The sequence below is a fragment of the Mesoplodon mirus genome, assembly GCF_964341445.2.
Source record: "Mesoplodon mirus genome assembly, chromosome: 3".
NCBI lineage: Eukaryota > Metazoa > Chordata > Mammalia > Artiodactyla > Ziphiidae > Mesoplodon > Mesoplodon mirus.
Genome location: NC_138978.1, coordinates 125,655,477 through 125,682,418, shown reverse-complemented (window position 1 = coordinate 125,682,418; position 26,942 = coordinate 125,655,477). Strand labels below are relative to the sequence as shown.

Below are 26,942 nucleotides of genomic sequence, written 5' to 3'. Positions count from 1 at the left end.
AGGTTTTTTTCCTGTGCATTTTTTACATAACTGATCCCATACCTTTATATAACTTTGTGACTTTTAATTTTACTTAATATAAAACCATAAATACCTTCCTGTGGTGTCTAAAATCCTCAAAACTATCATTTCAAAAGCTTAAAACCTATATACTTAACCATATCCTCAATGCTGGCCACTTACATTATTTCTTTTTTGTATCTAATGCTTCATCTTTGTGTATAAGTTTTGTCCCTTTCAGGATGTTTTCTCAGAACAGAGTCATAAAAGTTAAATTCCTACATCAAATAGCATGGACATATTTTTAAGGTCATTCATTCATCTTGTTGAATTGATTTATAATTCTGGGGGTCTTTTTATATATATAGAATTGCTAGAGTTTTTAACTGAATGAAAGCAGTTTCTCCTTTTTAATGGCTCTTCTCTAATTACAAAAATACATCATATTTGAAGAAAAGAACAATCTCCATAAAATTAGACTGCGGGGGCAGGGCAGAGGGCAGCAGGGGGTTTTTACATGAAATTTAATGTCTACTCACCCTTGGGCATTTTTCGTATTGCTGCTTTCTCCTGTCTTCTGATTAGGGCTATATCCCTCTTCCCTTCCTCACAACCTACCTCACCCCTCTCCTCTCCCAGCCTCTCAGATTCTTGGATATGATCAGTTCTGTGATTTATCAAGGGAGACTCCAACTTGTATATCTTAGTAAAGAGGCCAAGTTCACACACAGAGGCTTCTGCACACTTGCCCAGGGCTTCAGGAAGTAAAGTTTTGCAAAAAAAAAAAAAAAAAGAAAAGATTAGTGGTGCTTTCCTGATCTTCATGGCCTGTGTGTTTCTCATTATCTTCCCTTGGATGCAGTCATTGGTTTTCGTTCCAAAGCCACTCGAGGCTTGTCATCGCTCCTCCCAGAGCAGGGAGACTTCTCTAGGGCTAATGGTAGGGAGAGAGATGAGTCACCAGCCTCTCATATAGTCAGACCCCCTCCTCTCCATCCCTCCTGGCAGACCTCTGCTTCAGACTCCCTCACTGCCCACCTGCTCTCTTGCTGGGCTCCCCACCTCCACCTCCTTCCTTCCCCTTCCAAACTTTCTCATATACCGCAGCAAGGTCTGGTCTTCCTGGAGCAGAAGTAATATCATGTTACAACTCTGCTCCAACATCTGCAGCAGTTCTTTGTTACCTACATGGGAAACAGGGCCCAACAGTTTGCGGTGGATCAATAAATGTTTAGCACGTGCTTGTTAATGAGTGAGCACTAAGCACCATGGGAGCTATACAATGAGCTCTATGTCTGGTTCTGGGAGCTGAAACAGACACGTGAAAAGTTAAATAACAAGGCTCCACCTCCCACCGACTTCCAGTTCTCCAGCCCTGCATATTTGACGTCTGGCTCTCACACTCAACTTGTTTCAAACGGAACTTACTCTCTTCTCCCGCAATCTACGTTTTCTATAGAATGGTCCCACTATCCAAGTTCTCAAGACAAGACAGATACAAGCCAGGAATATAGGGAGATATGGGGGTCAGGAGATTTTGGCCTTGTAGTGCCCATCAAAATCCAGTTATCTAGGACTTCCCTGGTGGTGCAGTGGCTAAGACTCCACGCTCCCAATACAGGGGGCCCGGGGTTCCATCCCTGGTCAGGGAACTAGATCCCACGTGCTGTGACAAAGATCCCGTGTGCCGCAACTAAGACCCAGTGCAGCCAAACAAATTTTTTTTTTTTAAATCCAGCTATCTACTTAATCACTTTCCTAGTAGTGAGAGCTTAGGAACACAGAAGGGTACAGAAATAAATAAGGCATTCCCCCCTTGCATAAGCAGATAATCTAGTGGAGGAGACATCGAGTTTGCAGGAGGGTGTCCCCTGTCCAGTGTCAACTCATACACCCAAACCATGCCTCAGAAACCTAAGTCTCCAGGTCCTCCCCCATTCAATCATCTAGTTTAGGAAAAATGGACTAGGATATCCCCATGTATCCTCATGATTCTCTTGGACTGGTCTTCTACCAAATCCCAATCAATCCAGACATTAGAACAACCACAATACTGCAGACACTTTATATTTACAGAACACTCTTTCAAACATTCCAAACTCTTCACACAGTATCTTGTTGTGATTTAACCCTCACAACAAAATCACAAGGTATGTTCTTATCATCTTCATTTTACAGATGAGAAAACCATGCTTTAGGGAAGTTATGTCACATAGCCAGTTCCTTTCTGTGCTACAGACATATGTTTAAATTCTAATGTGTGTCAGAAATTAAGGGTGAATAAGTATTCACAAAGATCTCTGCCATCAGTGACTTTACAATCTGGGGAGAGAGACAGATACCTAAATGAATAATTTTGACGTAATATGGTGTGAGGACAGATTAAGCAGAAGTTGCATCAAATGTAGAGAGAAGACATCATCCAGCCCAACCCACAGATTCAGGGAGATTCAGGGAAATTAGGTGAGGAAGGAAGAAACATGTCAACTAAACTACAACTTGACTGAGTCATTGGCTCACAGATGGGGAAACTAGAATTTGAACTCAGGTTTGTCTGACTCTCCAATTCATGTTTTTCCCACCATCCTGTGACATGGTAGGTTTTCAATGGATATACTTGAGTAACAGAAGAAATGGATGAATGAATGAATACATCTTGCTTCCTCCAGTGGAGAGAATGGCTGAAATGTCAGCCCAGACAGTAACTTTGGCTTTAAAGCTCCCACATTCTGACCAGAGGAGCTAATCAGCTAATGCACCTTAGGGAATTCCAGGAGGGCTCCCTGGCAACAAGGCAGATGGTTCTCAACATATGGGGCCCGAATTCACTCCTACAATCTCTCAGAATTGGTTGATAGATTCTAGAATTGAGGAGAGGACTCACCACTTTTGTCTACTCCACTGCCTCAAAAAACCTTTTTTAGTGTCCTGGGCTTTGCAGACAGAGGGAAAAGAAACTAAGTAAGACCAGAGTTCCTAGTGCTACAGCAAAGATTCCCACAGAATCCCACACTAAACCCCTCTGGCTCCAGATAACTCTGTGTAAGGAAAATGGATCCTAATTCTCCTACGCCTACCTCCTCTGAAATTTGGTTCTGGAAGGAGGAGAGCCAGGATCTCCAAGACTTGAAGATCAGAGCAATGTGCCCACATCCTCAAGTGTTTACATGGGGCTGCCCATCTCCTCCCACAACCTCCTGTTCCACTGTGTTTGTGGAGCAGATGTCTCCGTGCCAGCAACCCCCCTTCAGTACTTCCTGCTTCTCGGCCCAAATCTCTGCCTTCTGTCTTCGTGTGCTTGGCATACACATGCAGCAAGCTTGGAGCTTGTGTGTGCCATCATTGCACAATTCAAAAACCCCAAATAAGAGACAGGTGGTAGGATTCTCCCAGGGAATTAAAAGAAGGACTCCAAGCCCACGCCGTCTGAGTCTGGCTGCCCAGTGAGCAGCCTACGGGTGGGTTGGGCTAAGGCTACTGGTTCAGTAGTTAAAAGGCAGATTCTACCAAACCCATACAAGGCTGTCTTTATTCCTTGGTCCCAAACATTTCTACTCAGAATTTCCTCTAGGCTCTTTCCAATTCTTGAGGGAAGTCTAACTTATTTTGAACAATTAATGGAATCAGTTTGTGGAGGAGAGTCATATCAATAAAATCACAGTCATTTCTTTAAGAAGGGAGATATGAAATGGACCTTGGAAAGTCACAGACTCTTTGGCACCATTATTTGGATCAGTTTGGGGCTCAAGAGCCTTCATTGCCTGCTTGGGAATTAAGATTTAATGATTCAGCTACTCCACGATGGATTAAAATGGGCCTGCAAATTTTGCCACTGGGGCAAAAGATCACAGCTACTGTCCTTTCCTTTAAGGAAACAGGGTTCATCTCATATGCTGGGGGTGGGGGGGTCAGCAAACTTGTTTCTGTAAAGGCCCAGATAGCAAATATTTTAGGCTTTGTGGGCCATAAGAATTCTGTTGCAACTATTCAACTCAGTTGATGTAGCACAAAAGAATTCACAGACAGTATGTAAATAAATGAGCATAGCTGGGTTCTAATAAAATTTTATTTACAAAAACCGGCCTACTTGTTCTACCATTACCTAAATTATCCCTAAAAAAAATCAGAACCTACATTTAACATGATCTCCAGGTGATTTGTATACAGTACATCTGGAAACCAATGTGTCTCAAATACTAATCAAATTATATTGATAGATCCTGAGGCCTGAGGTTCTGTAGTTTCAACAAGCTCCCAGGTGATACTGATGCTGTCAGTGGATGATGTTTAATTAGCAAAGATCTATTTTGATGATTCTCTACAAAACCCAATACTGGGTTAGAACATGGGAACTGGTGGGTACCAGCAGCCCACTACTACCCACCCAGTTTCTCTACCTCCAAACAGAATAATGTATGCATAAGACTATGCTAAATGTTATGCCAAAGCAAAAATATCTGACAGAGACTGAGACCTTGACTAAGAGGGTCTCACAATCTTTTGAGGGGGGGACCTCATATAAATAAAAAAGTAATCAATACAAGAGGTTGTATGAATGTCTCTTGTAAGACAATACGACATCAGTGAAAAACCCTGACATGTGCTATGAATGTCTAGCAGGAAGACCCTCAATCCCTCCCATCCATCATAAAGGGAGGAACCAGGGGCTCTGTAAGCCAGGAAGCAGGAATTTTGAGTAGATTCAGGGTCAGGAGGAAATTCAGTGAACATTTCCAGCCAGGAGCACAACACGATTCCTTCAGCCCACAATCTCTGAATAAAAGAGCTGATGTAATATGAGAAATTATAAGGCATTGAATATTAAAACAATGGAAATAAGATTCTACCAGACTTAGGTAAACTCTGAGGGCAATACAGTTTGTGGCTGACCCTTAAATCTACTCTTAAAAGCTACAAAGATCAAAGCAAAAACAAGAGACTGAGATTTTAGAAAACAGGCTCAAAGTGTTTCATGCATATGTATTTTTAGGCCTCCAGATACTTCCCCCGAAGGCTTATTATTATGACACCTTAAATCTGGTTCAGAAATGCACCCACACTCAGCAAGAGGGGCATGGGAAACGAGCATCTCCCAAAGCAATGTCATCCCCCCCTCCTAGAGCATGTACCACACAGATGCTCAATTCCGAGGATGGCATCCGGATGTCTCAGCCCAGCCAGCAGGCAGAGCTCACCCCAGGCTGGCAGCCTCCCTCCTTTCCAGCTTTATCTTCCACCCCTCCTCGACCCCAACACTCTGCTCCCAGGAGATTGCTATTTCCTCCTTCCCCTCCACCCACGTGCCCAATCCGATCCTTGTTTACTGGTCACTCTGCATCTTTGTTGCCTAGGTCCGCTCTGCCAAGAGTGACTGACCCACACCTGTCTGAGTATCAAATCCCTGTCTGGCCTCCAAGGTTTGGCCCAAACTCCACGCCCTCCATAGTCAAGGCATTTGTTCTCTGACCAGCCCAGCTACAAGTGCTCTCTCCTTCCTTCAACCTTTCATCACCCTCTTGACACATCCTTACCTCCCTGGAGCATACTTCTCTTTTGTGCTCCTTCCCTCTCCTATTAGCCATGAGCAACTCAGGCTAGGTTCTCTCTCGTTTATATTTGAATCCCTTCAGGTCACTTCCAGAGTCCCTTACACATCACAGGTGCTCTGTATACAGCGTTATTATGTTAGTAAGTAAAAATACTATGCAAAGTCCTTGGATAACCATGAACAACAACAAAAATAGAGCATGCTGTCTAGCCCATCGGTTCTTTTTCAGATCACCATGGTCCGTTCTCAGTTTCTGCTTTTCAGAACACTTTCGGAGCCCTGTTCATCCAGAAACGTCCAAATCAACCTCTGGCACATCTAACCCCCAGTTCCCTGTGCCGGGTTTGCTTCCTCCATTTCTATTGGGCTCCCCCCATGTCCTGCGGTGGCACACCCACCATACCTGTGGCTCCCTGATTAGTTAGATGCTGACCCAGACCTTGCCTTCTCTAAAATGATCCTGGCACAGCCCAAACTCCAAAATCTCAGACGTTCGGGTTTATGCAGCATCACGATCACAGCATCTCATTTGTCTCAACTGTAATCCATTCTGTGACAAGCAGACGCCTCCCAGGTTTTCTCCTGTCACGGCCCCAACTTCCCCCCACCCCCATGGCCTCCCCCCTCCAACACCCCCCCATGCTGTCTTCATGCCCTAGCACACATGTCCCCCAGGACACATGAAACCAGAACCTTCCATCAGAGTGGCTCGTGAGAAACAGACCACTTGCAAAGGGAAAACAGTTGGAAATACAAGATTTTCCTTTAAAGGAGAAAGTAACGTTGGCAGCAGTGTTCTCAGCTGCCCTCCAGCAGTGTTGAAAGAGCCATTTTGGGAGACAGAGGGAAAGGAAGGAAGTGTGAGTGACAAACGGAGAGCAGAAAATAGTGAAAGAGGGAGACAAAAGAGAAAAGAAGAGGGAAGACAGATAAGGATGGGGGTGGGGGGCACAAACCGGAAGGAGGTGGGTGGCAGAGCAAGAGAATGAGGGTCAAAAACAAAAGGAGGAGAAGGGAGCAGAGAAGGAGGTGGAAGAGGCAGCGGCGGAGGGGAGGAAAGGGCTGAGGAGGACGGGCCTGCACCGCTGAGTCTCATGAACGCGGGCCACCAGTTCTGCGGCAACCCTGCCGCTCTCCCCCAGGAGCTGTGTCATCCACCAGGGGACAGGCTCTCCACTGGCTTATTAGAAACACTGAGCGCTCTGAAGTGTATGTCAGAGTCCCCTGGGCCCAAAACAGACAACTGAATAGAATTCAGGGAGTCTGTCCCCAAAGGCTCTTGTTAACCTTCTGCACTCAGCCTTCATTAGAGATGCAAGATCTTTGAAAAGTCGGTGAGCATACATACAGACGAAGCCTCATGTTCCAGAGATTCTGTTAATAACGTCCCCTTTCCCTCCCAAGTGTTCTGGTTTAAATGCTAAATTACTTGCTTTTCCTATTAATAAGAGACACAGGAAGCTGAAACTTATTAAGTCTCTAAACAGGCTGAAATACTTAGTCTCATCATTCTCAGAAAAGGAGGAAGCCTACATTGGTGACCAGAAGAGACCAGAAGAAACCAGGACTCCTTCCTGGGGGAGCCAAAGTACTTGAGATAATTCTAGTCATAATACTATGATGGTAAGGGTGGGGAAGGCACCCAGATTAGGCTTCTCAAGCCAAGGCTATTTATAGCACGTGCCTTGGATATTGAAATAATAATTTCTAGGGCTTCCCTGGTGGCGCAGTGGTTGAGAGTCTGCCTGCCAATGCAGGGGACGCGAGTTCGGGCCCTGGTCTGGGAGGATCCCACATGCCACGGAGCAACAGGGCCCGTGAGCCACAACTACTGAGCCTGCGCTCTAAAGCCCACGAGCCACAACTACTGAGCCTGCACATCTGGAGCCTGTGCTCTGCAACAAGAGAGGCCGCGACAGTGAGAGGCCCGTGCACCGCGATGAAGAGTGGCTCCTGCTCGCCGCAACTAGAGAAAGCCCTCGCACAGAAACGGAGACCCAACACAGCCATAAATAAATAAATAAATAAATAAATTTAAATCATATGGGCTTCTAAGAAGACCTCTGCTTAAAAATAATAATAATAATTTCTAGAACTAGTCATTTAAGATTGGGTGGCAGGGGAAGGAAAGACCACAATGATAGGTAACTTTACCCTTCTGAAAGGTAAAGCAGAATGAGTCATAGATAAATAACGTTTGAGGAGTCAAATGGAATAGAGAAACTCTGCAGTAACCCACAGTAACCTCTGGTTAGTGGTTAAGTGTAGCTATGGATTATTCATTCTGAAATGTACACCATGAAGATTCAAGTTAAGACTGCTTAGCTCTCCAGTATCAAGAGTCTATTGGAAGGAAGGAAGGAAGGGAGGGAGGGAGGGAGGGAGGAAATTAGTTTCAAGGCAATCTATGGGAATAAAGGGACCCAAGATATTTTATCACCACAAGGAAGCTAAGGAGTAATGTGGAGGGAGGGTGGGTAGGATGACCTAGATAATAAACAGAAAGGAGTATATAATCCCAGGAGCATTTGATAGGGAGAAGAAATCTCCTGGGGAATGTGAGGAAATACTACTTTACCCTCCCATCCTCATCCTTCATCCCAAAGATGGTCTACATTATTTACTCAATTGCACATTCATTTAACAAGTATTACAGAAGCTGTGAGCAATGTAAGTCTAAATCAAGGCACTGAGTCTTCAATGAGCATCTTCCACATGCCAGACCCTATGCTATATGCTAGGGATGCAGGTATGAAGGAGATATGGTTTCTGCCTTCAATAAGCTCCAGACTGAGAAGGTCTCAGACACATGAAATTACTACAGTTCTAGTTTTGTTGATGGGATTTGAGTCTCCTAAAGAATGAACTGAGAAGTCCCATTCAGACCAAAATTCACCTACAGCAGACCACCTAGACCTGTGCAAATGCTTTTGGTTTCCTCATGAAAGCTCTGCAGTGTATCATGCTTCTCTTTCTGCCTTGGGTCCCGGAGCTAAGTAGTACACTTAACTGCAATAAGCATCCCTGGGCTAGGTTTTCTTGTACATTTAACTCTCCCAAAACTTATTTCAGGGCTCTGGTTCTCTTACCCTGATTTTAGTAGTTCTGTTAAGTATTAATTTTCTCTAAACCACCTCAAATTATTGCTGGAAGAGGGCAATTTATTTAAAAATGTATAAATATTTTCTATTAGAAGAGGCCCAGATTGATCCAGGAACTCCAGAGATTCCAGTGGGTCTTATAGGGACAGGGAAGGCCTAGAGATCCTGGGTCACTCAGAGCTAGGGACACAGGACACCCCAGGATGGGCCTCTACTCTGGGCTGGCTACAACTGAATCAATGAAGTACAAAGAGGAAACAGACATTCAGCATCAGGTTCCCTGTACAATCAAATCCATGATCTTTTCATTTGATATCAGCTCTGGAACAGAACCCGAGGCTCACCTTTCCCCATGACACCTACCAGGGTAAGTGAGGGGCTCAAGGGGAGCCACACTGTCACCCCCAATCTCCTGTGGTCACCCAGCTTCAGTGACTGCCCTACTTACATCAATGGGTGCAGAACATCCTCTGAGGGGCAGGATCCTCAGGAACAGCTGGCCTCTGCTTCGCTTCAATTATTGTAGCTGCTTTGCTTCAAGTCTCAGCACTTTCTAGAGCATTGAACCCCCGACTAGTTGTAGATCTTCCTTCACAGAAGGGGAAAAAACAGAAAGCAATATTTTATTACAAACTTTTTCTTCATTCACGTTTTCTTTCCTGTTTGACATTTCTGCCCACCACTATCAAACAGAAGCCTCCCAAGGACCCCTGGCACTGAAGGAATTTGAAAAATCCTCAAAGAGTTTTTGTTTATGGGGGTTATGCTATTGATATTTATCAATTTAGAAATTAAAAACTGAGAATTAAAAACTGAATTTTTAATTTATTACTTATTAATTCATTAAAATAATAATTCCATGTTAACACAAATAAGAATTTTTAATAAAAAATTTTCATAAAACATTTAGTGAGAAGAGTGACATTGTTTTACATTTTTAAAAATCTCTTTGATATCTGGCTTAATCAAACAGATTCTATCTGCTTCTGGATTCAATTTGTTGCAATAATAGCACAAGTCATTTAACCTCTGGAAAATTCCACCATACACTTGTGGGAGAATGAGAGTGAAAAAAGCAAAAACATCCTAGTGTTATCATGAAAATAGTTTTTATCCTGTGGACCCCCTGAAAGGATCTCAAGAACTCGTAGGGATCCCCCAAGCACACAGGAACCAGTGCTCCATATGGTCAAAAGAAGTCACACTTCCACCTCAGACTATCAGTACCCTTCCCCAGATGCAGCTAGTTATCAGTTACCTGAGTAGTCTCCTAGAACTATCCTAAACATATGTAAAAATATATGGATGGACAGGATTTTTTTAATTAAAAAAAATCAAGTATTAGCATCCCATATATTTCACCTTGAGTTTTCTGTTATACATGTTGGGGCAGTTGCATTTTAGCATATGTAGTTACATCATTCCTTTTCACAGATCTATAGTATTCCACTCAATTGATACAATGATATATAACTCTACATAGTGCCACAGGGCCCAGGTGGGCTGCTGAACGACTACCATAAGTTGCCAATTTCTTCAGTGAAGGATTTAGAACTTAATGCAAATAAAGTGGCCCCATGGAGTAAGAATGGATGTCACATATATTAGTACAGCCTTCCTCTGACTTCTAGTTCCCTAACAAGGCATGCAGCTGAAGTCTTCAAAATTTGAGAAAATATCCCAACTTTGGCAATACTACTGTCCTTTTATACTTGGGGCTTACCCCAGTGGACCAGAAAAACTTGTAGTAATATCTCTGTCCCTGTTTGTACTGGAATGTTTATAAACATCAACCTCTTTTGAAACATACTATCATCAGTGCCACATCATCATGGGGGAAGAAAGCAGGATCAGGGTCCAAGGCTTCCAAAACAGTATTTCTGAAAATTATTTCCCTGTGGTACTAAGGTCACAAAGGTTAAGCCTGTTAGATCACAATCTCCCTGACATAGAAAACCTGTCACCTAAAGGAAACCCTCACCTCATATGGCTAATTTGGTCTAATTACATTGCAGGCTTCAAATGCTAAAATGTATGCAGACTACCTGTGTTCATTTCCTCACTCTGAGATTCACTAGTTGTATAATCTTGGGAGTTACTTAGCTTCTACTTACTTGTAAAGTGGAGATAATGATAACTATCTCACATAGCTATAAAGAAGAATAATTGTAATTCTCTATTAAATGTGTCTGCCACATAATACGTGCTCAGTGCTCAGTAACAGCTAGCCCTCTCCCTTTATTGTTCTATGAGCAGAAATAATGTGTGAGACTGATCTTTTGTCCTGGACTGAGCTGGCTTTTCAGGGAACCCCAATAATCTAGTCTTTTAGGAAGTCTGGAGCTATAAGAGACTGGGACAAGAGAAGATGATGGAGATTTTTTTTTCCTCTTGTGAGATGTTTGTCATCTGTCTGATTCAAAATGAGAGACACAGGTCTGCTTTCCTCCTCACTAGGCCAGGAAAACTGGCACCAACATTTCCGGCATTTCTGTTTCAACTTTCCCATCTGTCTCTGAAATTATATAGGCCAGTGTGGTTTGCACTTTTAGGCCCACAGAATCTACAGAAAATCCGTCAGGTTTGGGGGAGCCCCTCAGGTGAGGATGAGCAGAGATTTACTTCTGAACAATTCCCAGGAGTAGAACCAGCACTTACAATAATTACAGACAGATATATTATGACCTCCATTTACAGATGAGGAAACTAAGGTCTGGAGACATTAGGTAAATTCCCCAAGGTAACACAGCTAACAAGGGCAGGGTGGGAACTCAAAACCAGGTTTGTCCTACTCCAAAGTTCAAATTTTTAACCACATCATCATATGATACTCCAACTAGAAAGGAAATCAGCCCTGTCATGACATAGCAAGGCCAGCAGCATCACAGAAATGGTCTCACAAGAGAGGGAAATTATCCTTAACTGTAAGTTAAGGATTTACTAACCCAATAGTGTAAAAAATCAAAATCAAAATTCTTCAGAAAATCATACCTCAACTAGATGCAAAGTAGAATGGAAGGACACCAAAACCAATATTTTATTAGTTTTGGATTTGTAGATTATCTTATTTTATTTGCATTTGATTAGATCAATTATTAAGATTAATAGATTGTTTCAATTTATAGATTATCATTTTTAAAAATAGATTAATAATTTAATATTAATTTAGCCAATAATATTTCTAGCTCCTAGTATACATCAAGTACTGTAAGTGTTAAAGATGAAGAAAACATGTTCCTTGGCCTTGAAGAAGAAGATATAGTGGATATTATAAGATATAATAGATATAACTACTATATATATATATATTATATATATATACATAATATATATATTTGGATTGGTGAGATAATAAGATAGAAAAGAATAAGATACTAAAAGAAGGAGAAATCAAGCCAGTGGAGTGTTCAGGGAAGACTTGAAGGAGGGTGAAGGCATCACTTAAGCTGACTCTTGAAATATAACTAGGATTTTATCAGAAAAAGTAAAAATAAAAGTCTAAGAAAAGGGAATAATTTGAATAGGCAAGTTATGGAATGAGGATATCAATAAATAGTGGCTGGAGGACAGGAACAGCTCAGTAATTGAAGCTAGAGCTGGAAGATGGTTGAGGCTATGGATGCTGGCAAGAGGTGAGCACAGGCGACTCAGGAAAAGCTTTGGAAGAGGAATGGCGGGGTGAGGGAGGCTCTATAAGGCTTAACCTGGCATGTGGGATGCTTTAGAGGAGAGAGAGGGGCAGAGTGACCAATGGGAACCTGACCTAGAACAATGACATCAGGAAGGGAAAAGAAATAACATGGAGGTATGATAATAATCAGGTGGAGACGACTGGATCGCTCAGCGACTAGCTACCTCAGGGAAGAAGGAAGGAGTCAAGGAAGCCTGCGTTTCCAGCCTGCAAATGATCAGGAGCACTTCACTATGTATTAACAAAACCCGGGAAAACTGGAAGAGGAATTGATTCACAAAGGATGATTGTGAGTTTGGTTTTGAACATAAAGAATTTGGTTTCCTCTCAATGGAAACAGATTAATACATCAAACAGAGGAGTAGAAATCTGAGTCTGGCCTTCAAGAGAGAGTTTGGTTCCATCAACAGATGAATGGATAAAGAATACACACACACACACACACACACACACACACACACACACACACACAAAATGGAATACTACTCGGCCATAAAAAGGAGAGAGTTTGGTGTTATGGATTCATATCTGAACGTCAAGTCCATAAAAGCAATAATTAAAGTCTGAGAAGATGAGATGATCTGGGAAGAAGGAAAAGAAGAAAACTAAAGACAGAACCCTGGGGCCTATCTGCACTGACTGGTGGAAGAACGTCTCTGCTTCCCCTACTACCTTCTGGGTGAGACTCAAGACAACTTAAAAACAGTTCCTCCTCACAAAACATCAGCACTCCCTGATCTAACCCAGCTCCCTTAGTTCACAGATAAAGAAGACTCAGGCCCAGACAGTTAACTGATTTATCCAAGGCCTCACAGCTGCCTATCAGCAAAACTGAGACTAGATGAATGAAGTGACTGTTGGGAATTAGTCTTGCCTTAGCAATTGGATACTTGCATGTGCACCGTACGACATGCTTGGATTCAGAGAAGCCTGAGAGCAAACCAGAAGCTTCATTTATCTCTGCTCCATCAGTCCAGCACTGTGACCCTGCCCAACCATATAATCAGCTCAGGGGTTCAAACCACATCTTACTCATCTTGTTGTCACTGTCCCTCTGCCCTCCCTTTCCTTACCACTGTCTCCGCCACCGGCGTTATTACAGAGTAGAAAAATCAGATTATTTTCCTCTTCTGAATATGCACATGACCACAGACTTTCGGAGTTGAAAGAACTTAAGAATTCATCTAGTATTAGTATAGCCCCTGTGCAAACAGACCCAGAGAAGTTCAATGACCAGATGACCAGTTAGCAGTAGACCCCAGACTAAAATTCCAAACTTTTTTTCTTTCCATTACACTACCAACCTTTAGTACAAGAGACTTTTTTTTTTTTTTTTTTTTTTGGTGGTACGCGGGCCTCTGACTGTTGTGGCCTCTCCCGTTGCAGAGTACAGGCTCCAGACGCGCAGGCCCAGCGGCCATGGCTCACGGGCCCAGCCGCTCCGCAGCATGTGGGATCTTCCCAGACCGGGGCACGAACCCGTGTCCCCTGCCTCGGCAGGCGGACTCTCAACCACTGCGCCACCAGGGAAGCCCCAAGAGACTTATTTTTAAGACAATGTTTCTTGTCTTTAATTTCTTGAAATTATGCTATGTAGCCCTCTCCCCTCAATATGCTTCTTTAAAAAAAAACGAGCTCCATGGTCCAAAAAGTTTGTGGAGTGCTATAAGCTATACCTCTCTTGGACGGTCAAAATGCTTATTACCATATTAAAGACCTTGGGAAGTCCTTGCAGTAAAGAAACGGGCTCAGTTCTCTAAGAATACTTCCCAAACTTATTTGGCCACAGAACTCTGGCCCTGGCCCCACCCCTATGGTTCTCTATTTAAAAACCCACTGGTTTCCAAGGAGTGTACTTTGGGAAGCACCACCTTTGCCCAGTTAGAAAGATTTCCTTTGTTAAGTCCCAAGAAGAAGTGCCAATACTGAGAGGTCCTCCCTGTGTGAACTGGTTGGGGTAGCAATGAGAGACAGAGAAGGAGAGAGAAACAACAAAGAGCCCCAGTCTCATCCAGAGCCATCTGCCATGCCAACATCAAAGGGCGAAACAGCTACTTGAGAAGTTTTGACTCAGGATCCTGGTTATAAGCTTAAGGCAGTTGAAGTCATCTCCAACCTAGACTTCTTGTGGGAAAATAGGTTTCCAGGTTCTCAAACACTCCACATCAGCTAGCGTGCGAGTTTCACCCTGCCTCTAGTCCCACCGTTAGTAGCAATACTCTCTCATCAGTGTCCTTCAAGTTACATCCACAGTGGCTCTAGCTTGTCCTTGCTCCTTCCACCACCCTGGTCGAAACCCTGTCACTTCACATCTGGAGGACTGACAGCAGCCTTTGGATGACTCTCCCCGACTTAACTCCTTCTCCCCTGCAATTTCCCTGACATGCTGCCGTCACATTAATCTTCTTAAAACAACACTGCACCTGCTTTAAGATAAAGGAAAATGTTCAAAACTCCATGACATCCACAGTTCTCCTTAATGTAATAAAACACATCTATACAAGGCTATTTCTCCATGCTCTCCAGTGCAAATTTCCACCACCCCAGGCTCACATCCTCACTGTTCAGAGCCAGCCGGTCATAAGCAGTCTGACTACCAAGCCTCTGTTCTTCCTGCTCTTTGCTTCCTGCCTATCTAATTCCATCCAATTCTAACTCCACTTCCAGCATCCAGCTCAAGTCCCCTGACAATACAACCCCTTCCCTGCACTCTTGTGCTTGCAGACACTGAACAACTAGACCCACATTTCCTTTACCATTTCCTGAATTTTCTAACTGATAACAAACTCAGGAAATAACTGTGCCTTATGACAGTCAAGGCACTTAGTAAATGCTCAAAAAACAAAACAAAACAAAACAAACCTTTTGCTGCATAAAGGAATAAATCCTTTATTGACCTCAGAACAAAGAGTTAAGCAGAAAATTTCATGCCTACAAAACACTAGGAAAACTAACCCCTTTCTGGACCTCAAAGGCATTTATACCTTCTTAGTTCAATTGATCTTAGTTTTAGCAAAGGGGAAGAAGACTGATTCTACCCCATCCTGGGGCAGCTGGCGAGTTTTCATTCTTTTTTTACAGACAGAGCTGTGCTTTCTTGCTCCTTCCCATAGGTCCCCTGCAGTGCTTGGCCTCCAGGAGAGAGAGCCTAGACTGAGTACATTAAGTGAGATTTAAACATGTATCTCTAAATTCTCCACGGGTTTAGCCAAAAGAATGTTCTTTCCAAGAACGTATCCTCCACTGACAATTGTTCCTTCCTTCATTCATTCTTTGTATTATTTAACAAACATTTACTGAGTGAATCCTTGAGCTACAAGGGTGGATAAAAAAAAACAATCATGGGGCTTCCCTGGTGGCGCAGTGGTTGAGAGTCCGCCTGCCGATGCAGGGGACACGGGTTCGTGCCCCGATCCCGGAAGATCCCACATGCCGCGGAGCGGCTGGGCCCGCGAGCCATGGCCGCGGAGCCTGTGTGTCCGGAGCCTGTGCTCCGCAACGGGAGAGGCCACAGCAGTGAGAGGCCCGCGTACAGCAAAAAAAAAAAAAAAAAAAAAAAAAAAAAACAATCATGGTCCTCAAGGCACCCACAGTCAAATGCAGTCTTACTCTAAATGCAGGCAGAGGAACACCTGCAACAGAATCACCCAAGGGAGGTTGTTAAAAAAAACACAGGCTCTCTGGTGCACAGAAAATTTATAATTTAACCAAGTCTGAGGTGGAACCTGGGATCTGCATTTTTAAAAAGAACTCCAGGTGATTCCGATGTATACTGAAGTTTGAGATTCACTGGTTCCACGGAAGCACAGGCATATAAGGAGAAGATTGTAAAACAGTGGCGCCTACTTGCAAAAAAAGAGATATCCACAAGGTATGACACAGGCTCAAGGAGAGTAACGAAGTAGTGGTAAAGAGTTAGGTGTTGCAGTGAGAAAGACCTAGGTTCAAATTCTTTTTCTGCTACTTATTCACTATGCGAGTGATCCTCTCTTAGTGTCATGTGTTCTCATATACAACATAAGAAAAATACTCACTTCACACAATTATTATAACGTTGCAATGAGATCAAGTATATAAAGTGCTTAACATAAATCTTGGTACACAATAAGCACTCATCACTACGTTGTCATGATAGTTTTTATATATATATATAAATTTACAAATGGATGTTTTTTTCTTTTTCTTTTTTTTTCCTTTGGCTTGCAGGATCTTAGTTCCCTTGACCAGGGATTGAACCCCGGCCCCAGCAGTGAAAGCTCTGAGTCCTAACCACTGAACCACCAGGGAATTCCCTAGACATTTTTGATTATTAATGAAATTTAAAGGGCAGATCAGAAAGGTTTTCCTGAAAAAAATAGTAGCTTGAATTTAGTTTTAAAACAGAGTATCTCCAAGTGTAAATGTATTCTTTCAGTCCTCAACATTTCTAGAATTTTTAAAAGTTTATAACTTTGATTCTATAATTTGGAACTTTTCATACTAATGGTAACCAAGCACTGCCATGCGATTTCAGGGCCTGCCTTTTCTTTGTGCTTACAATTGTCCAAATGCCAAATGAAAGCCAGAGCAAGTCAAAGGTAGAAACAGAGGAAACGGCCGTGGGAGAGTTGAGTCATCGGGTGGTACGGGGCAGTTTAATCCACTCAGCCACTGTGGTCAGTGCTGTGTTCATGCAGCAAGCAGCTGTGTAATGCAGACTCTGACTCTATATACCAAAGCCTATCAGTTTATAGGCAGAAACCTATAAGGCATAAACACACAAAGCACAGTGGTTCTGTCACTAATTCTATTAGTAATTAGATTAGATAACCATTTTGTAGCAACTTCATTATCACCCCCATGCTAACCTTATCTTCAAGTGAATAGACAATTTAACAAATTATCTAATGATACCAAGTTAAAACTAACATTTGACTGTTGCCTACCAGCAGAGCTTTGGTTAAGTATGAGGGCTGATTCGAACTCCCCCAACGCATAAACCCTTAAGGCTATTAATAACTATCTGTTTAACTCACTCCAATAGGCATTTTCTGCATGAGTATTAATTACTTAAACAACAGACCCAAATTAAATATAGACCAGGCCCTGGGACCACATGTGTCCACTCTATCTTTAACCTCCACACTAGTGGTTAGTTTCAACAAACCAAATCATCTCACGCATTAAAATAATGTTTTGTTATTTTGTTGAGTTTACAACTATATTTGATTTCACTTATAAATCTGCTTTGGCTTTATAGTTGCAGAAGAACTAAAGCATAAGAGATGTGATATTGTGATTTATAAGAAATATATAGTGTAACTGACTCACTTTGTTATAAAGCGGAAACTAACACACCATTGTAAAGCAATTATACTCCAATAAAGATGTTAAAAAAAAAAGAAATATATATCTGGTCATTCAGAGGACCAAAATATATTTCTCATATATATTTGGTCTTCATCCACAGATGCAGGCTCACAGAGCTCCCAAAACCCTTGGAATTTCCTAAGTGACAAGAGCCATAAAGGCCTTTTGTTAGGTTAATGAGGTGATTCTAGGACCCCACCTAAGGATGGGAGCTGGTTGCCAGGGAAACCAACCTTGTGATTAGAGAGTTGGAACTTTCAGTCCCACTCCACTGAGCTCCAGGGAGAAGAGGGGCTGGAGGTTGAATCAGTCAACAAGGGCCAATGATTTAATCAGTCATGCCTGTGTAATGAGGCCTCCATAAAAACTCAAAAGGACAGGATTCAGAGAGATTCCAAGTTGAAGAATACACGGAGATTTGGGGAGAATGGTGCCTAGTAAGGGCATAAAAGCTCCTCTCCCTTTCCCCATACCTTGCCCTATGCATCTCATCATCTGACTGTCCCTGAGTTAAATCCTTTTATGATAAACCTTTCATCTAGCAAATAAAATGTTTCTCTGAGTTCTGTGAGACGCTCTAGCAAATTAATCAAACCCAAGGAGGGGGCCTTGGGAGCCTCTGATTTGTAGCCAGTCAATCAGAAGCACAGGTAGCAGCCTGAGCCTGCAAATGGCCTCTGAACTGAGGTGTAGTAAAGGGGTGGGGGCAGTCTTGTAGGACTGAACCCTTAACCTGTGGAATCTGATGCTATCTCTGGGTAGTGTTAGAATTCATTTGAATTGTAGGATACCCAGGTGGTGTCCAGAGAACTGTTCAGTGTTGTGTGGGAACACCCACACACACACACACACAACATGCACGTGGAAATTGGGTCCAGGAACCTCATTTAAGTATATACCTAGCTTTATGTTTGTACATGTTTTAATAGTGTCCAAACAATCCATCATCCTAAGGAGCTGAAAAAAATTTCCCTATAAAATTGGTCCATATACTGTTCAGGTTTGAGTAATACCAAATTAGATAATCCTAAGGGAAGTTTTTTAGAGCGCTGAGTCTATTCTGTCTCTCTTGAAAAAGCCTGTCCTGCCTTTTCACCAAAGGAAGCAGTAGAGAACCTGCTCATTTAGAAACCCATGACTAAAACCATCGCTACAAGATGTCAGTTTCCTACAGCCTCAGCAGCTGTCTATCTTCCCAGTGGACCGTACATCAGCAGCAGCAAAGCTACTATGTTGGGGAGAGAGGGGGAGGGGAAGATAGTACTTCTTTGAATGTGGAACACCATTTACCTTACACTTGAAGCCATTTACTTGGCCTTAAGAAGTGTGGCTAGTGATGGGGGGAGATTATTGAGCTGTGATGAAAGGAAATGACATGGGCCTAAATATCCCAATGCTTTGTCACCACTCTCACCTAACCTTCCTTTATTCACAAGAAAGTATTTTAACACCCCATGATCAGTGGGGTGGATATTTTTCCCCAGTACCTATTACTGAATCATGCAGTGGTAACCATAATAACATCCTCATGGTAAGGATGGACTTGAACATATTTTTGAAGAGCATCATAGTACTTTTCCCAATAACTCTGAGGATTGGTGACTGAGTACATTTAGGAACAAGTCGTGGATGACAATAGCATCTGTTCCTACAAAGGGCTGGATTCAGACCTTTAGAGGCTCCAAGCACTGAAAATATTATAGCAACCTCCTCATTCCACCTCACCAAGTACTTTGTTATAAAAAATAATGCTAAATGTAGCATTAACTATAAGAATATTCAGTAAAGTTCCTATTTTTTTCATTATGACTGTTTCAATAACTTTCTTGGAACACCCAATTTCAATTTATTTCCAAAAGAAATTGGAGGTGTCCCTGCTAGTGCCTTAAACACCTTCATGTAAAGCAACATTGTAAGTGAATTCAGGGTCCTTACTTGCATCATTTCACTTGAAACCAAGGCTCATTTGTTGCATCCAGTCTGCTGATAACAGATATGCAGCCATTTTTTATGTGTCACGCTCTTTTCTTCCTATTTAACTGCCCAAGAACTTCTTCACCAGACTTCTCTTTGCCCTAACCTACCCAACTCAAATAAGGACTTAGATCTAAATATTGGAAATTCATTTCAATATCCATACTACTTAGTAAATTAGGGCTGGAAATTGGAACTTCTGCCCTATTTAAAGCAATGCTCCTTTTTTTTCTTCCAGATTACTTATGCCCAAGGCAAGAAGGTACTTGTTGTAGGATCATCAGGAAATGCAGAGTCACTGAAGTTTACATACATATATGGGATAACATTAGACAGCCTGAGGTCTTTGACAGAATATGTTTTGTAAATGTTGGCAATACTTGATCAGTTGGAAAATGAAAATGAGGAGCACCCACCCGGGAGCCTAGAAGTGGAACTCCCTACAGCTGAGCAAAAGGCACGGTACAGCCCCCTTTTTATAGAGGGTGTGGGGGTGCCTGTGGATCTAGGAGAGGGAAAGAAGTTAGCACCCTAAGTCATGAAAATGAAAGATGTAAGTAAACATCACAGTTGTGAAGGAGAGATAATGGGAAGAGCTTCAATCAACTTTTACCCTGCAAAGGCCAAGTCCGTCACCAAAAATACAGCAAAAGGATTAGAAAGTAACTTTTCACACTCCCTCCAGGGATCCACATAAGTCTAGAATTTACATCCTAGCTTGACACCCCTTTGCTAATGAATGACTGAACAAAAGGCTTAGAAAAATCTTCACCTCCCAACATGATATTAAGTAGCAGTTAATTTACTCTTTACATGACATTAAATGATCAAATGAGAATAGTTTTTTAATGAAAGTGGTCTCAGGGAAGAGTGATCACTCAGTGTGAGAGGGAAGAGTGAAAGGTAAGCACTTCTATTATCAGAGGTCTGGGCACACCTATAAGGAAAGAAGCATGATGAGGAGAAAGACACCAGCTCTGCCCATGGCCAAACCAGGAAAAACCAAATCTGCAGCTGTATCCTAAAACCTAGAATGACAATCATCAGCCTCTGGGAATAACCATTTTCTATTTATTACTTAAAGAAAAATAGGCCTGTGTGCATTTTATACCCAGCACACACCAAGTATTCATATGTGAGCTTATCTATCCCTCCACATTTGTACTCATGAAGACATTACTGCCTTCAATTTTCACAACTAAAAACAGCACGATCTGAGCCCAGTGCTTCGGATAGCAAACTTAGTGCTTACACCACTTCTCCATGACCTGGCTCTCTTGAGTTTCCAATCTCACAGAATAACCAAGTAATAGAAAATTTTTGAGCCCCGTTAAATCCACAAAAAGGATAGTATGTGAGACTTCAATTACTCCCCTCTAAGAATGTTTCTAGCAACAAGTAAGCACTATGCGAGGCATGTAATAAGTCTTTAACATACTATATCTTGAGAACTCAGTAAATATTTATGGGTTATGTTCTAAGATGAGTTATAGAGATCACCTAAGACATGACCTTTACTAGACTAAGTGATACCGACCAAAAGAACTAGGGCTTCCAAGAAGTAAGATCTGAGTTGGCCAGAGAGTCGGAAATCTAAGCTAACCTTTAAGGAACGGTGGTATTTGGCTAACATGAGAGGAGAGAGGAGAATACTTGCAGTAAATGGGTGGGGGGTGGGGGGGAGTGAAAACTGAAGTGGAGACGAATGATTCAACTTAACTGTGAAAGTGAATATGGGGGTATGGGTGCTGGTATAGGCAGTGATTAGCATAACTGAACTGGAAAATATAGAAATTTTATATTGCCCTTTACAGATGAGAAAATTGAAGTGCAATTAGGTTAAAAAATATAGTTGCACAAAGTTCAACTGCTAGTAGGTGGCAAAGTTAAAATTTAAATCTCACCCTGTTAACTCCTGGCCCATCACTCTTTCCACCATACCATGATTTTAAGTGAGGATATTTGTATGTTGCGTTAGTTAAAACAATTTCAATGAATATTCTTTCAAGTGATAAGGTATTCTAATTTGAATGATGTGACAAAGAGATTTCCCAAATATCTGCGATTAACCTGTTGAATTAGTCTTTCTCGATAATTTTAAGTTTCTGCTTCCATTAGATTTATTAAATAAAATGATATTATTAAAGTTTAGGATAAACTGGCAATACTTAACTGAAAAACAAAATTAATAATTATGACTCTATTATATAACTATATTACAAGGTCTGACATCAAATAAGAAAGAAATAGCCAGGAAAAAATCAGAGTTTCGGGAATTTGGGATTTGGGACTTTTTTTAGAGCACTTTTCAGTTCACAGAAAAATTAAGCAGAAAGTAGAGAGTTCACATATATCTCCAAACATACACTCACAACCTCCCCCAATATCAACATCCCTCACCTCAGTGGTACATGTGTTACAATTGATGAACTGACACTGACACATTATTATCACCAAACGTCCATAGTTTACATGAGGGTTCACTCTTGGTGTTATACATTCTATGGATTTGGAAAATTTTATGACAGGTATCCACCACCAACAGAATAGTTTCATTGCCCTAAAAACCCGCTGTGCTCTGCCTATTCATCCCCGCCTCCCCTGTAACCTCTTGCAATCACTAATCTTTTTACTGTCTCCATAGTTTTGCCTTTTCCAGAATGTCATATAGTTGGAATCATATAGTATGTAGCCTTTACAGATTGGCTTCTTTCACTTAGCAATGTGCATTTAAGGTTCCTTCTTGTCTTTTCATGACTTGATAGCTAATTTCTTTTTAGTGCTAAATAATACTCCATTGTCTGGATGTACCACAGTTTATTTATACATTCACCTACTGAAGGACATCTTTGTTGCTTCCAGATCTTGAAGTTATGAGTAAAACTGCTATAAACATCTGTGTGTAGGTTTCTGTGTGAATGTAAGTTGTCAATTTGTTTGGGTAAATACCAAGAAGCACGATTTCTTGATCATGCATAAGAATATGTTGAGTTCTACAAAAAACCGCCAAACTATCTTTCAAAGTGGCTGTATAATTTTGCATCTTCACCAGCAATGAATGAGAGTTATTATTGCTCTATATCAGCACTAGCGTTTGGTATAGTCAGTGTTCTGGATTTTGACCATTCTAACAGGTAGGTAGTAGTAATTCATTGTTGTTTTAATTTGAAATTCCCAAATGACATATAATGTTGAACATTGTTTCATGTTTACTTGCCACCTGTATATCTTCTTTGGTGAGCTGTCTGTTCAGATCTTTTGCCCAGTTTTTAATCAAGTTATTCATTTTCTTACTGTTGAATTTTAAGAGCTCCTTATATATTTTGAGTGACAGTCCTCTATCGGATGTGTCTTTTGCAAATATTTTCTCCCAGTCTATGGCTTGTAGTCTCATTGTCTTGATACTAGTTTTCACAGAGCAAATATTTTTAATTTTAACGTAGTCCACTTTATCAATTTTTTCTTTCAAGGATTGTGTGTTTGGTGTCGAAAAGTCATCACCATACCCAAGGCCACCTAGGCTTTCTCCTATGTTATCTTCTAGGAGTTTCCTGATTTTGCATTTTACATTTAGGCCCATGATCTATTTTGAGGTCATTCTTGTGAAGGATGTAAGGTCTGAGTCTAGATTTGTTTTTTTTGCATGTGGATGTCCAGTTATAGCACCATTTGGCGAAAAGACTATCTTTGCTCCATTGTATTGCCTTTGCTTCTTTGACAGAGGTCAGTTGACTATATTTACGTAGATCTATTTCTGGGCTCTCTATTCTGTTCTGTTGATCTATTTATCTATTCTTTCAGCAATACCACACTGTCTTAATTACTGTAACTTTATAGTAGTCTTAAAATCAAGTAATTTCTGTCCTCTGACTTTGTTCTTCTCCTCCAATATTGTGTTGGCTATTCTGGATCTTTTGCCTCTCCATATAAACTTTAGAATCAGTTTGTTAGTATTCACAAAATAACTTGCTGGGATTTTGCGGGGGATTAGGATTTATTTTTAATTCCCTTTGATATTATTTTAACATTGTTATCTCAATTTTAAAAATCTATATAGTGTACACATTCTAGAATTAGAACTACATCATCTGAGGAACGATTAGCTACTCTTGAATGAATTTAACTCCCACTACTCTCTCCTCTAGATCAACTTGTTCCCCCGAATCTCAAGAGAATACATCCTAAAGGACAAGCCCCAGAAGCCTTTGTAACCTTCACCACTCATCTAACTTTTATATGCTTCTGGGAAGTTACAGTCCTGCAAGGCATGTTGTTGGTATAGCTCCCATGAGCACTTCCAAGGCAACCTTGCACACAGTAAATTTTGCTGGATTAGCTACCTATGAAGTGCGTTCAAAAGGGCATCCCCACCTACCATCTTCATAGGCACAGTGCTTTCCCCTTTACAAAGTTTCTGACACATTACCTTTTCTGAACATAAAAGAAGGATATAAAAAAGTACATGAGGGAAACAGATGAGGAAATTGAGGACCACTGAAGGTAAAAGATTTCTTTGAGGTAAAAAATCTAGAAAATGATGGTGCTGAGACCAAAACTTACTGCATATTCTCCTCACTACTTTTTGCACACAAAGTTCTATTCTTATTAGCCCTCCCCGTTACACCCACACCACGTAGCACACAGCATTAATTTCTGACCAGTAGGTACAAGGGACTCCTCAAACATTTCTTTGGGGTCTCGCTAGGCACAAAACACAAGCCACAAGACAGTTGAATGAGTGAATCCATTATAGACAATGCCAATCTCCTGGAGAAGCCTAGCTGAACCCAGGAGTTTCAGAGTAAGTCTAAACACCATTTAGAACCCTTCTGCCTTTTCACTGCTCTTCCAGGCCTCAGTGATACTTGGGCTGGCTCAAACCTAACCTTTCTCAGTGCTTAGAGACCAAAGTGAGATTCCAATTAATAAGTATACAACTTGCCAAATGCTGGGATCTCCATTGCTTGGAGAATTACAGAACTTGGAAACATCAAATAGTTCCTTGCACAACAGGAAGGACAGAAAGCAAAAATAAGAAAGAAAATCAAAATAAGAAGAGAATTATTTTCAGCCAAATCATATCTGAATAACGTAGGCTCAGTCATAACAGGTCCAAATGCATGCAAATAAAATTTAAAGAGATGGAGAAAGTTTAGAGAGACCATCACTTTAGCCATTAGGTGATTGGTGTTTTGATGAATATCCCTGGGCAGGCATCTGGACATCCCAGTTCCTTTATTAAGCTATTGTTATTAGAAAATGTTAAGCAGAGTACCTTACACTAGGAAGCAGTCAATAAATCCTTGCTAAATAGAATTAAGCCAAATAAAATAAAATTGAATTGCCAAGGGATTCCAGAACAATCAGGGAGAGAAACAGGCTAGAAACTACTGAGAAATGTAGCCAGATGGGGAAAAGGGGCAGAGACTTGGGCATTAGGAGTAGGAGAGGAAAAAAATGGTGAACATAAGTCAAGACCAATTTTCCCCCAGTAGTCCCTCCAACTTGGAGGCCTTGGTGGGACGAGCTAGTTGCTGGATTACTTCTACAGAAGCACAAAACCTGTATTTCTCTTTTGTTAACTCATCTGTCCCTTTCCTGAATGCATTTCGCATTTAGTTACAACAGCAGTAGCAATTGTGACCCGTACTCTTTTATACTGCCCTCTAAATCTTTCCATTGTAATGGGATTATCTTGTCTAATATATAATATATAGTATCCCTTCTTCCCTACCTGCCCCAAACTGCCAACTCCTTTTTTTCTTCTGGTGTTGTACAGACCCCTAGCCAAGTAATCCACTCTTGTGTTTAGTTCCCCTGTAAAGATAGCATTATGCACAAGTGTGTTTTGAACATTAAGAGAAAGGTTGGGTAAAAGTGAGGTGGGAATGGATGAGGGAGTGGAGGCAAGGAGATGAACTGACAGCTGTCTTTTCAAATCAGGGCAGATTTCCAATAGATCGCATCCATGATCAAACCAAAGTGTTCAAATGAAAGGGATCAATCCAAGATAATAATCTCGATGGTTCACACATGATAGGCTTTTAAACCACAAAGCATTGAAGATTCCACCAGAAAAAGTAAGAGAAGTGACACTGAGTGAGCATTCACTTACTCAGAGCATCTACTACGTATGAGGCTCTATGTTGGCCTCTTTGCACATCTAATGGCACCTATTTCATACACCAAACCTATGATGTAAGAAAAATGAGACTTGGAGAGGTTCAAGATCTCGTCCAAGGTTACACGGCTAGTAAGTGGTGGCAAAGCCAGAATTTAAACCCATATCCTTTCCACTGCGAAAGTACTTTGAGGAGCATTATTTGTAGAAGGGGATTTTGGTGGGTGAACATTGCTGCCTGGAAGAAGGTTTTTGGACTAAGGATATGGAAAAATAGCTGGGCTGGTGCTATGTGGCTGAACAAGCCAAAGCATCTGTGCCAAATTAATAATAAAAGCAATCATCATCAACTTCATTTATTAACTACATGCCAAACATTATGCTATGTACTCATAAGAGGTATCTGTAATACCTATTAGATGGGAATTACTATCCTTATTTTACAGAGTAGGAAACTGAGAGAGCTGAAGCAGCTTGCCCGAGGTCACAGAGCCAGTGAGTATAGAGCTGGGAGTGGAAATCAGGTCTGTCTGACTTCACATCAGAAAGAGTCTGAGGCCTGGGCAAGTGTCCAGGGAAAAGGCAGGTGTTAAGGGGAAAAGGCAGGTTGTGGACACCATGAGGTGGTCTTGACCAAGCTCAAAGAAGCCAGCTAGAGGAGGGAGGCACTGACCGTTAAATTCCTTACAGGACAACACGGGTGGGTTTGTCCTATAAAGGGCGCCCTTACTCCCCACTGAGGAGTGGCTGAGGCAACAAACTTGGAGATTTATCAGCAGAGGTTCAGGTTGGAATCACATGGGGAACACTTCAAAATACTGAAGTGTATTCACTTCAACCCCTACCCTCAGACACTCTTATTTAATTGATCCTTAAGGTCTACCCGAGCTTCCTAATGTAGTGGTGAGCAGCCCTCACTGTGGCTGGTTGCTGACTTCAGAGAAGCTCTGGGAGGCCTGGGGATGCAGGACACATATCTGGACTGAGTAGTCAGTGTTAGGAGAGGGTCAGCTCATACCTTGCGCAGCTTCAAACGGGGCAAGGGGCATAAAGAATCCAGCGTGTCTGAGTTGTGGGTAGGTCACCATTTATGTCAGCTGGCACATGACATCAGCAGGTCTGTGGAGGTCCGTTTTCAGAGGGGCGTTAGCTTCCTGA

The 26,942-nt window shown here is 41.7% G+C and overlaps 1 protein-coding gene across 2 annotated transcripts in view; it reads right to left on the bottom strand.

The window, feature by feature from the left end:
- The window catches only part of DDR2 (discoidin domain receptor tyrosine kinase 2), a 150,047-nt gene that overhangs the window by 118,618 nt on the left and 4,487 nt on the right, over positions 1-26,942 (bottom strand). For both annotated transcript variants that reach the window (XM_082615750.1, XM_082615751.1), the window contains exon 2: positions 9,098-9,238. The gene's annotated coding sequence lies outside the window, so the exon portion shown is untranslated. The remainder of the gene's footprint in view (positions 1-9,097; positions 9,239-26,942) is intronic.